The sequence below is a fragment of the Lycorma delicatula genome, chromosome 9, assembly GCF_047948215.1.
Source record: "Lycorma delicatula isolate Av1 chromosome 9, ASM4794821v1, whole genome shotgun sequence".
In the NCBI taxonomy this organism is placed as follows: Eukaryota; Metazoa; Arthropoda; class Insecta; order Hemiptera; family Fulgoridae; genus Lycorma; species Lycorma delicatula.
In genome coordinates, this window is record NC_134463.1 from 56,433,439 (window position 1) to 56,447,585 (window position 14,147).

The 14,147-nt window shown below is 27.5% G+C and overlaps 1 protein-coding gene across 2 annotated transcripts in view; it reads right to left on the reverse strand.

Moving 5' to 3' along the window:
- Positions 1-13,741, reverse strand: part of LOC142330474 (uncharacterized) — a 259,605-nt gene extending 245,864 nt beyond the window's left edge. Inside the window, exons 1-2 of one of the 2 annotated variants that reach the window (XM_075375739.1) lie at positions 13,608-13,741; positions 12,677-12,819 (exon numbers count right to left, since the gene is read on the reverse strand). The gene's annotated coding sequence lies outside the window, so the exon portion shown is untranslated. Of the gene's footprint in view, positions 1-12,676; positions 12,820-13,570 lie in introns of both variants that reach the window. The other variant, XM_075375740.1, reaches the window with a different exon arrangement.
- Between the last annotated feature and the right edge of the window lie 406 nt (positions 13,742-14,147).

Sequence of the window (14,147 nt, forward strand, 5' to 3'; positions counted from 1 at the left end):
TAAATTAAACAAAAAATTTTAAAAAGTCCAAATCGTTTACGCGATTCATTTAATTTTCATTTTAAAAAATGTTCCATTGATGTTACCACAAAATATGTTTTAAAACACAACAAGGATTCCCTTAAAAAAATAAATAAATAAATATATATATACTTTTGGCAAGAGTAAGGCAAGGAGATAACTGTATCCAATCCTCTTTAATTGTGGCCTTGAAAAAGTTATAAGAGAATGGGAAAGAACCCACCGGGTTGGACTAGTGGTGAACTCGACAACGCATATCAGCTGATTTCGAAGTCGAGAGTTCTCAGGTTGAAATCCTAGTAAAGGTGATTACTTTTATACGGATTTTAATACTAGATTGTGGATATCGGTGTCCATTGGTGGTTGGGTTTCAATTAACCACACATTTCAGAAATGGTCAACCTGAGACTGTACAAGGCTACACTTCATTTACATTTATATATATCAACCTCATTCATCCTGTGAAGTAATACCTTACCGTGGTTCCGGTGGCTAAAAAAAAGAGAATGGGAGAAAGAACGAAAATGTTAAATATACACGAAAAAATAAAAATGGACACTAAAACTAAATTCATAAATACAAACATTTTGGCCTTCAGAGACGATATTGCAATTTTCGCAAGAAATATAGACGAGGCTAAAATCAAAATTCTAAAACTAATCGAATGTGCAAGCAAAATTGGTCTTCAAATTTCTTATGAAAAAACTAACTGGTTTTCCAGTGACAAAGAGAACAGAACTCAGACCCTTAAAATTTCCGACTACAAAGAAATAAGTAGAGTTCAAAAATTTAAATATTTGGGAAAAATCAAAACAACGAATATAAATAAAAAATAAAAAAATTGGATGAAGAATAGAGTACTAAAAATGGAAACTGCCCATCATCTCACGAACATTTACAATAAAAATTCCGTCATATAAATCCAAACTGAGACACCATAAAAGCGTTCTACCAGAAGCACTGTATGGGGCAGAATATCTGCAGATTTTTTTTTCAAAACAAAAAATAGCAAAAGTAGAAAAAAGAATTTTAAGAAAAATTTACGGACCAAAATATGAAGATGGAATTTACAGATTGAAAAATGAAAAAGAAATCTACAAAATATACAGAAAAAATAGGGGATTTAATCCGGAAAAAAATATTACAGATTTTTGGAAATTTATGAAGAACAATCAAAATTGATAAAACAAATATTTAATTTATATACAAGCAGAGCCACAAAAATCGATCGGTTTAAAGAAATAAAAACAGATTTAAAAACATTAAACATTTCAAAGGATCTGTATAAAGACCGAGATAAATTTAGAAAAATGATTTGAGAATGTAAGTTTCCAGAGAGAAAGAAAAGTAAAGTTATAAACTTGAATAGATGGCCAGAAGAAAGGCGACAATAACAGAGCAAAAGAATGTAAACCTTTTAGGAAAAGAAAAAGAAATCAAACTATGCAAACCTCATCCGTAGTGATCAGAACGAAAAGAAAAAAATACGTTTTGTTACAAATAGGCTTTGAAAATAATGAAAATCCTTGTAGATCTGAGTACCACATTTTTTTTTTAAATTAGTTAAAAATATGCAGGATTAACGCAAAACATTGTATTACAAAAAATAATAAAATAAAATTAAAAAAACAATTTATTTATTGTTTCTATATACGTATGAATCATAAATATAAAAATTTATAAAATAAAAAATAAAATAAATGTAATAAAAATTATTAATTTATTACCGTTAAAAGATGTTATAAGAAAATATTTTTGATATTCTGTATACAATTAAAAAATTATACTTTTTTTCTAAAAGTCAGGCGTGTTTTTTATTGTAAATCTATTACTATTTTTATATTGTAGAGAACTTATTTATAATCTTTTAGTTGCAATAAAGATTTTTTTTTTTTTTAATTTGTTTTTCTTAATAAAAAAGTGTCATTGTAAAGATCTTTGCAAAATATTTTCTTAAAAAATAAAAAAATAAGTTAAAAGGTTTTAAAGTGCTTATATACTCATACATATAAAAAAAAACTGCATAAATATTATCAATAAACGAACGAACGCCTCAGTAGGAGATAAACCCACGTTATACATTTATTATACAATAGCAAGATACTGTATGAAAGTGTAAGTGGTTTTATAACAGAATTTTAATGTTCGGTAACCTTGTTTACATATTTTACTGACCTCCCACAGTCTCTGTCATGATTCATGCTTAATATGTTTGCCATAATTCCATAGTAATTACTGTTATAAATATAATAATTCCATAGTAATTACTGAGAAAATAATAATCTTATTTTACAATAATTTTTTTTAAATATTCAAATGTTCCTTTTTTTTTCTTTGTAGCCTCCGGGACCACCGTTAGTATTGCTTCTGAGGATAAGAAGAGATGGGAATTTTTGTAGCGTGTCAAAATGCTATGCTTTACGGGGAGAATCGAACCCGGGACCTCTGGATGAAAGACCAACAGGCTACCACCCGCGCCACGGAAGCCGGCTTATTTGTGTACTTAACGAAACATGAATTTAGATGTAAAATAGAAATATTTCCGATTGGTTAACTGAAATTATTATCTAATAGCGATTCATAACAATTTTTTTATAATTAAGTCGATATTAATCTGTAACTCTAATCTTCTCCTTATTCTGGAATACATATTCAGATATTAGTGTAAATATGATTTTATGTATGTAAAATTAACCGAGCTAGTCCGGTGTAGGTGGAAGCAGTGTTTACGATATTGATAATACAAAAATTTAATTATTTTTAGCTAAATATTTCACAATTATTTACCACTGAAAACATAATTTTATACATTATTTTGATTTTCACTTTCTTAATCCATTCTTACTTTCTAGCCTAGCGATATAGCTATAAAAGGGAAAGTATGGTAATCCGTCCAGTCTGGGCATAAGCGGTTTTCACCGGACCTTTACGTTTTGACACCTAAGGAACCCAAAAAACCGGATGGAAATTTTCCGGATGATCGTACGTACGTGTGTGTTCGGTGTCTCACACCTTATATCTCCAGAACTACTAGACCGATTTTGATTAAACTTTGACCATATACTTCTGTAAATGGAGCATTAATACCATTAAATTTTCAACTTAAAAGGTCAAGGGGGTGAGGCTGTAGAGCAAGTATCACCCTCAGTATCTCGAGGTTTCGACTAATTAAGGTCTTATTTTTTTAGGCACATTTGTGAATAATTAAAAAATAATATTTATAAAGAATGTTTGCAAAATCGCACCCCAAAAGTGCTCTAAATAAACTAGTGGCTAATTGAGTATAGTGTGTCATTAGTACCCCCTCTCACCACAAGGAACGCTAGTGTAGCACTGGCATACATCTGTTGAAAACGTCTTCTGTGTTCAACGTCACAGGTGAGCGGTATAATTAAATTAATGAATAATATTTAAAGTGGCCGGCCGCTATTACCGCCACACCTACGGGAATGAAATACGGTATGCGGGCTCGCTTTAGTTAAAATCATTGAATTAAATAAATAAAAAATATTATATTTAAATAAAATGATAAATATTTTTAATTAAGTTGTGTGTATAAATCGTGTATAGGAAAAAAGTCGCGTGGCGGGAAAGTCCTACAACTGTGTTGTCAGCTTTTTGTAATACAAATAATTTTGTTAAATTTAATACGAAGCGAGTGAAGTCTTGACGTTAAAAAAAATTGTTATATAAAACAAGATAATAAAAACCAATATGTAAAACAAATATGTTTAACGTTTTGTGCTATTTTTCATCTTAATATATATAAAGTTGGATTTTATTATTTTTTACAGTTATAACTGTACTCTTATCATATGCTTAATTTTTTACATTAAAAGAAAAGCATTTTATATAAATACTTTATTCATTACAATTATCTAGTTATAGAAATATTTGCCTTATTTAGTAAGAAATTCTGTTAATTACTGACAGTTAATAAAAAGTTGATATACAGTTTTCTGTACGCAGTTAGTACTCGTACGTTTTTAATTGAGCGCGAATGGATGTATAATATATATATATATACGCACGCGCGCATCTGTTACAATTCTTGTTTTATGTATATATATAGGGTTTCTCATAAAGCTCAACGTTTCATAATTCAAAGAACCCATTAAAACAAAACAAAAAAAAATTCCTTAAGTATGTAAGGATTTAGTTACGATCATTCTAGACAACCAGTTCTTTGTGATGAACAGAAGGATGGTGTTATTTGTGAGAACTAAACGTCACCTACATTTCAATGGGCTAGGCATGCTAATATTTGGCTCCGTGAAGAATGTAAAGGGAAACCACTTCACTCCTTAATTTTCTAGCAAACCTGGTATGGGATGATTGTTAATAATGAGAGCTATATAATTTTCGGGAATGATTTGGGGTATGTAAAATGTATTTTATATAAACTTTTTTTTAGGAATTTTTTTTAAAAAAACGACATTATGTAACAAATAATATTTTAAAACAAGTTAAGGTAATTAATTAACTTAGTTTATCTAATTTATTTGTTTTTTTAAAAAGGAAAAAAGTTTTTTGGAAGATAAAACAAATTTTGGTGGTGCTTTTGGTGAATAATATTACAGATTTTTAGTAAGCCAGTTGTTATACAAGTTTTTTTTTGAACAATTTTTTATATTATTTGACGTAAAGGATAACTGGTATCCTTCCATATTAAGAATTATCAATGCCGATTTAATAATTACAAACAAAAAAAAATCATATATCTTATAAAGTTGAAATAACGGTATAAATCATATTATTTTATAAGGAGATAATTTTCCCTTACAATGCTGTTGTCCTCCCGTTAAGAGTTTTCCTTTTTTTTTGGTCTTTTACGTACAACTCCACAAGGTGACTGTATCACCTTTAAGAACCATTACTTCGATCGTTATTAAATTAACTATAATTGAATAAAAATTTTAGCGATTTTATGGATTAGAACAAAGTTATTGATTGAATTAAATTAATCATTTGATCCCTTCATCAATTATTTTGATGCAACTTTTAATACCAAAATCATAAACAAATTTATATAGCTAATAAAATTTTACTCATGTATAAAAATTGGGAACCCTTAAATAATTTTTCAAAAGTTAAACAAAGAAAAATTAAATTACTAAATACTTCTACTTTGAAATGATCTGTTTTACAGTGACGAGATCTTTCACACAGGAGCAACTCAAAAATTTTAAATTATTTAATTGTAACAGAATATTTTAAAAAGAATTGAAAAAAAATTGTTGATATAATTTCAGGCTACGACAATCTTAAATAAAATGTCTGTAAAAGTGGTCTAGAGGTTTTATCCTTATCTCAAGAATATTTTTCGATATAAGACCATTACTTGAGGTGTATGTAAATCTCTTGAAATTAGGTGTTAAATATCCATAATCTTGGTTAGGTTTGTTATAGCCGAAGGTTGTTTATTAAAAGTTTTGTTTTACAATGCCCTTTACAAATTATTTGTTATAACTTAACCGATTCCATTTAAAATTGTTAAGTTTCGCCCATTGGTTCCCACGGGATGCTTGGGGTGATGTAATCGCATACCAAAAAGATGTGTGTATATTGTTTTGAGGTAAGAGGATTTTCTAAATTAAAAAAAAAATGTTAATTTTTCATAGTATACTCGTATAAATAAATGAATTGTTTTCATAAAATTCGGTTGAAATTTCATAAGGAGCCACCAAGTGACAATTCAATTCGTGCATGGTATAAACAATTCAGTGAAACCGGTTGCTTGTGCAAACGAAAATCAACTGGTCGTCCATCAACCTCAGAAGTCAATGTCGAACGTGTGCGTGCAAGTTTCATTCGCAGCCCGTCAAAATCGACTGGGGCTACAGGCAGAGAATTAGAAATTCCGAAAATAACAGTGTGGAGAGTTCTCCGAAAACGTTTATTATGCAAACCGTACCGTCTTCAATTAATCCAGCGTCTTTCTGATTAAGATAAAACACGCAGGCTCGATTTTTGTTTACAGTTACAGGAAAAGATGTTGTTAGATGAAGGTTTTCTAAACAAGATAATTTTCAGCGATGAAGCTACTTTCCATATTAGCGGCAAAGTAAACCGTCATAACGTGCGAGTTTGGGGAACTGAAAACCCACACGCTTATGTGGAACACATTCGGGATTCTCCGAAAGTAAACGTTTTTTGTGCGATCTCTCGTGAGGCAGTGTATGGGCCGTTCTTTTTTATGGAAACGACAGTAACCGGCATGATATACCTAAATATGTTACAATTATGGCTTATGCCTCAGCTACTCAACTTCATTTTCCAGCAAGATGGTTGTCCTACCCATTTTCATAACGAGGTTCGACAGTACCTTAACACAACATTACCTCGGCGCTGGATAGGACGTGCGTCTGAAGAAGACCAACACATTATGCTGTGGCCAGCAAGATCACCAGACCTCACGCCAAGTGATTTCTTTCTCTGGGGTTACGTGAAAGATAACGTATTTATCCCGCCAATGCCGCACGATATCGCTCAGCTAAAGGATCGCATAATCAATGCAATCAACTCTATCGAAAATGACATGTTAGAACGAGTTTGGCAAGAGACTTTCGTGTTGATGTGTGCTCTGTCACCAGAGGAGCACATATTGAACATTTATAGAATTTAACAAAAACTATTTGAGTCCCTGCATCACCTAGTACAACTTTCATTTAGGTAAGTGAAATACTTTTTTTGTACTGAATTTTTCAACTCCTAAGAGCATTATGAAACGGCCTGTATATTTAGTATATATATATATATATATATATATATATATATTCAGTATATATATATTTAGTAGAGTCGATATATTTTCCGGTTGAAGCGCAAACTTTAATGAACTGAATTATTGAACTGTGAAATGTGAGCCTCTATCACTGAATGAGCCGGTTATAACTGAATGATTCGATCCAATCGAATGAATAATATTACAAAAATAATAGGATTAAATTTACGTTAAAATAAAATAATATTAAATTTTTAAAAATTCTGTTTAATAACTGGCTTCTCGTGGGGACTATGTGTGATGAGGTGTTGGTAAATGTTTTTATATCTTCGCAACCAATCTTCCAATTTTCATTTATTTTAGTGACACTAATGAAATTGTATGTGTTCTTGAAATATATTTCTTTTCCCAAAAAAGAATGAAATGTATTTAGGGTGTATGTATGTTTGTTCCACCGCAGCAGTTCAGTGGCTGAACCGATTTAGATGTATGACCACGGGTTAGAATCCTTACGTTATCAGAAGTGTCAAAGGCTATACAAATATGTATGTATATGTTTAAACAGATCTAAAATATTTTACTATATAAAAAATTTGGCACCCAACCCTCTTTAATTATCCTATATTAAAGAGCAATGTTTGACAGCAACGTTTTTACTTCCTTGTGCGAAGTAAAGGAAGTATTATGATGGCGAAGAATTCCGATTTTCAGATTTCAACGGAAATATCCATTTTGACCATCTCTGAATGCATTTTGACTAGTTTCGGCGTGACGTCTGTACATATGTACGTACGAATGTATCTCGCATAACTCAAAAACTATTAGCCGTAGGATGTTGAAATTTTGGATTTATGACCGTTGTAAGATCTAGTTGTGCACCTTCCGTTTTGATTGCAATTTACTGAACCAAAAGTGTCTAAAAAAAAGCCAAAAATCCAAAATAAATTTGAATTTTGACTTTTTCTTAACTGTAGTAATAAGCCCTCACTGAGAGCTTTTCAACGATATATCATAAGTGGTATTTATTTTCATAGGTTCTAGAGTTTTAGGCAAATAAAATTTTAATTAATGAAATATTTGGATGTTACAAGGAAAGCACATCGGTTCGAATCAGACTTTATCTACTTTTTTTTAATTTAAATACATTGATTTATTAATAATTATTTACCTTTGATTATAAAAAAGTTTTTACGAAAAGTAATAATTCAATAATAACAAAAAAAATATCCGAAGTTATTAATGAAATAAAATTTTATGTACTTTTCATTTTTTTTAAATGTGTATGTAATTTAATAGGCGTATAAGGAAGTCATGTGGTGTCCACATCAGACTTTTTTTTGGCAGTCGTGTTTTTTAATTTTTAATTTTTATCTCTTGTTTATTTTTTGCGTAGCATGAAGCATTTTAGTCAACATTTTTATTTTTAAATGTTCTTTAAAATAATGTGTCACATTGTAATATTTTTGAGTAGTTCTTTATTTATTTTGAATTACAAAATTTCTATTAAATGTAAAATTTTTTTGTAATGTATAAATTTCTATTTCTATTAATAACTTTTTTTTTTGCTCAAACTCTGATTGGTATCCATTCTGAACTATAAATAATAAGATATTGTACTCATAGAAACACCGTACATTTTAATTTGGTCAATAAAAAAAATTAAAATTTAATTGATTAATGTAATAATGTTAAGGAATTCTTATTCTACAATTTCACCGATCTCCTTCCAACGTATATAAATACTCGTAATTAATAGATAGAAGAAAATCAAGTCGTTTGACCTTTGTAGGATTAAACGAAATTGAAACTGTTTATTATCTAACAAGACCGTATTATATTATTATACAGCCCTGTTATTATAGCTTTGTTTCAATAGACTAACAAATGATGGTTAAATGTCCTACATAAAATATGCAGGGTTTTTTTTTATCCTAATTACGCTTAAGAATGCACCTAACCTTGTTTAAGATTATTAAATTTCACTGGTAGGTGTTACATTTATTTAGTACAGAGTGATTATATATTTTTTGACATGTTTAATTATAATATTACATATTTTATCCAGAACTGTTACTTAATTTTATAAATAAATGTATATTTATTTCTGTGCATAAGTTTATATGTGAGCGCTTGTAGTAGTAATTAAGACTTCTTTCATTATGCAAACTATGAATAAGCAAGAATTTATGAAATATTAACAATATTCTTAAAAAAAATAGTCTTAACATTATTAAATAAAGATGTATAATACAATTTAGTCATTCTTTTGTCCCATGTAGAAATAAATAATTATGCAAGAATACATATGTGATTAACTAATTATATTTTTATTTAATTTTGTGTTCTGCAGAAATCGATCTACTGGGTATGTAAAAGTAATCAATAGAAATTAACATTTATTTTTTAATATAAATTTTATTGTATTTCAACAAATTTGTGGTTGGTGAAATTAAAATAAAAATTTTTAAAAATCAATCTGTGATGTCAATTTCTCTTTTTCCTGTTTAGCCTCCGGGAATTACCATTCAGGTATTACTTCAGAGGATATGTATGAGTGTAAATGAAGTGTAGTACAGTTTCAGTTCGACCATTCCTGAGATGTGTGGTTAATTAAACGATGTGGATAAATTTTTAACGAGTAAACTATTAAAAATTAACAAAAAAAATATTAAGACCACCCTATTTTTTAATGAACTTAACAGGTTTTTTATGTTATTTCAACTAAAACTAACATAGATGAATTATTTTTCATTACGAAAGAAAATGAAGATAAAGATTATGATGCCGTAATTTTGTACTCCATAATTCTTGGTGGAGGGGAAGAGTTAAACGAATACCGCAAAATATTTTGAAGTTTGTAATTTTTTCAGGCTGCATATACTCTATCCCTATCGGAATTTACGAAGCAATTTATCCCATACTCCTTTTTTCTCTTTTTCCTGTTTTAGCCTTCGGGAATTACCGTTCAGATACTACTTCAGAGGATGAATGAGGATGTATTTGTAAATGAAGTGTAAGTCTTGTACATTCTCAGTTCGACCATCCCTGAGATGTGTGGTTAATTGAAACCCAATCACCAAGAACACCGGTAACCACTACGATCTTGTATTCAAATTCGTATAAAAGTAACTGCCTTTACTAGGACTTGAACGCTGGAACTCTCGACTTCCAAATCAGCTGATTTGAGAAGACGCGTTCACCACTAGACCAACCCGGTGGGTTATGATGACAATTCTATGAATTTCGTAAAAATCTTTATTTGAAATCATAAAACTTATCATCAGTTTTTTTGTGGTTTTTGTGAATATAGTTTTTTAAATTTATTTTATACAACTTTAAAATAGTAATTCAGGAGGACTAAATCTAACCTCTAATATATTTTTAGATATTTCAATAAAAAAATTCTCTACGGATTGTTTTTGTAAAAAGACTACCATTCCGCCGATCTCCGTGGTGGAGTGGTAGTATCTCAGACTTTCATTCGGAGGTTGTGGGTTCGAATCCCGGTCAGGCATGGAATTTTTCATACGCTACAAAATTTCACTTCCACATCCCACGTACAAGCTTTAAGCTTATATCATCAAGTAAAAAAGAAAATCTATTATTCAAGTTATCAAAATAAATTATTTTTACGAGGAAGAAAAAAATAATTATAATAAAATATAAATATTTAAGATAATTTATAAGTCTAATTATAAGTTTTAATTACTACTTTTAAAATATTTTCTGTTAATCCTTTTTCCTTTTTTTGGCATTTTTCCAATAATACATAATTAAATCGACCTTGCATATTAATAATTTAATACACATTTCACATAACCAAATTTGATATTTGATGTAACGGTTTTCTTAATTCATAATTCTGGAACTAGAAATTAACATATAATTTAAAAAAAAAAAACACCTTTTGAAGTACTGGGCAATTTTATATATATTTTTGAGAATATAAGACTATTGTTAAGAGGAATTGGAATTTAATTTATTTTCTCTGTTTTAGTTATAATTATATCCCAAAAGTTTTCTTAGTAAAAAAGACGTTTTAAATTAAATAAAAATATGTTAATTTTACAAAGCACGTATACACGTATAAAGTAAAAAAAAAAAAAAAATTTTAACGGATTTTAAATAATAAATTTTAATTTTAATACGATGTTTTTGTCCAACCAAATTACACTTAGAGAAAAAAAAAATTGTTACCTGGATTTTTATAAGTGGAAATGGTAAAGGAACTTATAATAAACTTAAAAAAAATAAATGTATGAGCTGTGATGGTGAAGGGGTGATTTGGGTGGGTGGGGGTTAAAAAAATTTTGCAATACAAAAGTTGTAGATCATGAAAAAATCTATATCTCTGTAGAGGTCAGTTTTTAACATAACCTCAAATTCCGAGAAAAATGTGAAAAATCTTATTCTTTTTTTGTTTTTTATTTTTCATTTCCGCAAAGATAATTTAATTTTGACGATACCTGGTGAAAGTATACCTTTCTGTGTCTTAAATAACCACAAATTTTTATTATTATTTGTATATTTTCCATTTATTAATTTATTCCTAATAAAAATTTACCAAAACAAAACTTATTGAATTTTATAGTTGTAAGAATCTGTCATCTACACAAAATAATTATCAAGTTTAATTTAATCATGTAACGGAAGAATTAATTAATTAAAAAACTGCTAAAATAATAACATGAAAATCTTTTGTTTTAATTTTTATTTGGAAATTCCCTTGTTAAATCTATATACGGATATATAAAACAACTTGTGAGTAATCCCTAATTAACGCACAGCAAAAACTGCAGAAGATAAATTGATTAAAATGTTTATACACTTTCTTCTTAAGATGTAAATGCATACTATGGGAGGATTTTGGAAATTCTGAGTTTAAAAGGTTAAAAATGGAATAACAATGATTTTTTTTTAATTTCTCGGTAAAAAATGAAAAAAATATCAACTTGATTTTTTGGTGTGTGTAATCTTAATGTAAATAACTAAAACCAGTTTCTTGATCTTCACAATTCGACCTTGAAAGAGGTGAAGAAAGGTAAAAAAATTTTGAACAACCAAGTTTTCCCCATTTCCAAAAATACTAAACGAGATATTCAGTAGATTTAGCCTAGAAAATATTATTCAGATAAATATATCTAAAAGTTCGGATTTTCTTGAATTTCGATTTTTTTTAGTAGCGCGACGCTGTACAATGGAATGATCGAAGGGTGACTTAACCATTCTGTTGAGAGTATATAAAAGAAAATAGCAAAAAATATTTATACCCTAACAAAATTAACAGTATATTTTTATAAAATTAAGAACTGTTAGCAATTTTATTATAAGATTAATAATAAAAGAATTATATTGATTGAAAAGTAATAAAAAACATATCTGATAATTTTGTTTCAAGTAGCTTATATTTTATAATTTATAAATATATAATAACTTTAGTATTACTTGGGGTTAAAAAAAATTATTTATCATAACATTTTTTAAATTATATTAAAAATATAAAAAAAACAATTTTTTATAAATTTACATGTATTTTTAATTATTTATCATTTAATCCACAAATTTTAAATGATATATATATATATATATATATATATATATATATATATATATATATTATATATTTAGCGTATGATATAATTATTGTATTGCAAATGCCGATCTCCAAGGTGGAATTTTAACGTCTCGGCTTTTCATCTTGGAATCCCGGGCTCGAATCCCGGTCAGGCATACGTTACAAAACTGTCATTTCCATAATCCCAGATATTATGGAACTTTTGTGGTGAATTAATTCATCAAACAAAAATTAATCTATCAATACTTATTATCTATTTATACAAGCTACTAAAAAAATGAGTACAGTTCGATCAATCTAAATATTTACACTATAATAAAAATATAATAATAAGCTAAAAAACATTATTTACTTACCTTTCTCGTTGATGGATATAATAAGCGCACTCTCTAACGTAACTAATTTATCACAATTTTTTTTTTTTACGTTATTCAATAAAAGTTCTCGACATTTCACAACAGCACACGACCGAAATTTGTTATTATTTTTCAAATTTGATCTGTAAATTATATTAAAATTGATTATATTTAAAATATATGTTGAGCATATAAATTTACAGATTTATTTGAATAATTAAACAAAATATTTAATAGTTAAAATTATTTGGAAATATAATTAGGGATATTTTATACGATAAATGTAATAATTTGAAATCTAGCATTTAAATATTATATTCTTATTGATAAAATATATTCCTACTTTAAATAATAAAAAAAATATTAAATAAATATTTTTTCATTTACTTTATTATTTGTTTTTAATAAAAGTTTACATTGATTCACGTTATTATTCTAAGGTAATTGTTTGTTAATGAGATAAAAATAAAACACTAACTTAGTGTTATTAATTTATTTTTATATCCGTTTAAATATATATATAGATTAAAAGTTTTCGAAAATTAAAACAATAAATTCACATCAGTTAATTTAATTATATACATTAAATATTTTACTATGATTTAAGATTTAGATTGTATCATTTTTATTACTGTGTTTACAATATTATTACTTTTTTATTTTATTATATTAATTTGTTTTATGTTTTATTTAAGAATTTGTTAATTTTATTGTAAATAAAAGTATATTAACGTTTTTAATATACGTAGGAATTAATTTTAATATTTTATATTGTTTAAAATATTAATTGTTACGAATCTATTACTTCAATTTATCTACATTAAATTTTTAATTAATGTATATAAACAGTATATATATATATATTTTTTTTTAAAATAAAATTAAAATATATACATATAGGTATAATATGATGACTCGAAAACAGTCTTACAGTTGCTATTTATATGTAGCAGTAAATCAAAAGATGTGATCGAGTTTAGGTAAAATCGATTGAAGTCAAAAAAGTCAAGATAATACGTTCGGATCGGCATACACACTTCTCCGCCGATACTGCTCCACGAAGGTTCGCAGTGAAAGTGAACTGTAAGTCCGGGCGTTATATTATCTGTATTAGATACAAACTGGTTCTGGGTCTATCCCCTCTATTTTACCTTAATATAATATTATTATTATTTTAAGCTGACAAACGATGCATGATTGTTCAGATGAATGCGTAATGCGTGGATTATAATTTACTTATTTCTTATTTGCAAAAAGTTGTTACTTTTAATCATAACTTATAATTAACCTATTAATACCTGTAAATTAAGATACGGATTAAGATAATATATTAAAATTAATTAGCTTTAAAAATCTTTAAATTTTTGTAAACAATTTTTTTTTACTATTAAAAAAAAATCTTGCTCAGTTCTACTCAAGAAGATCGACTTTTCATTTATTTTATTTGGTTTTAATTTTTTTTTTAAATAAT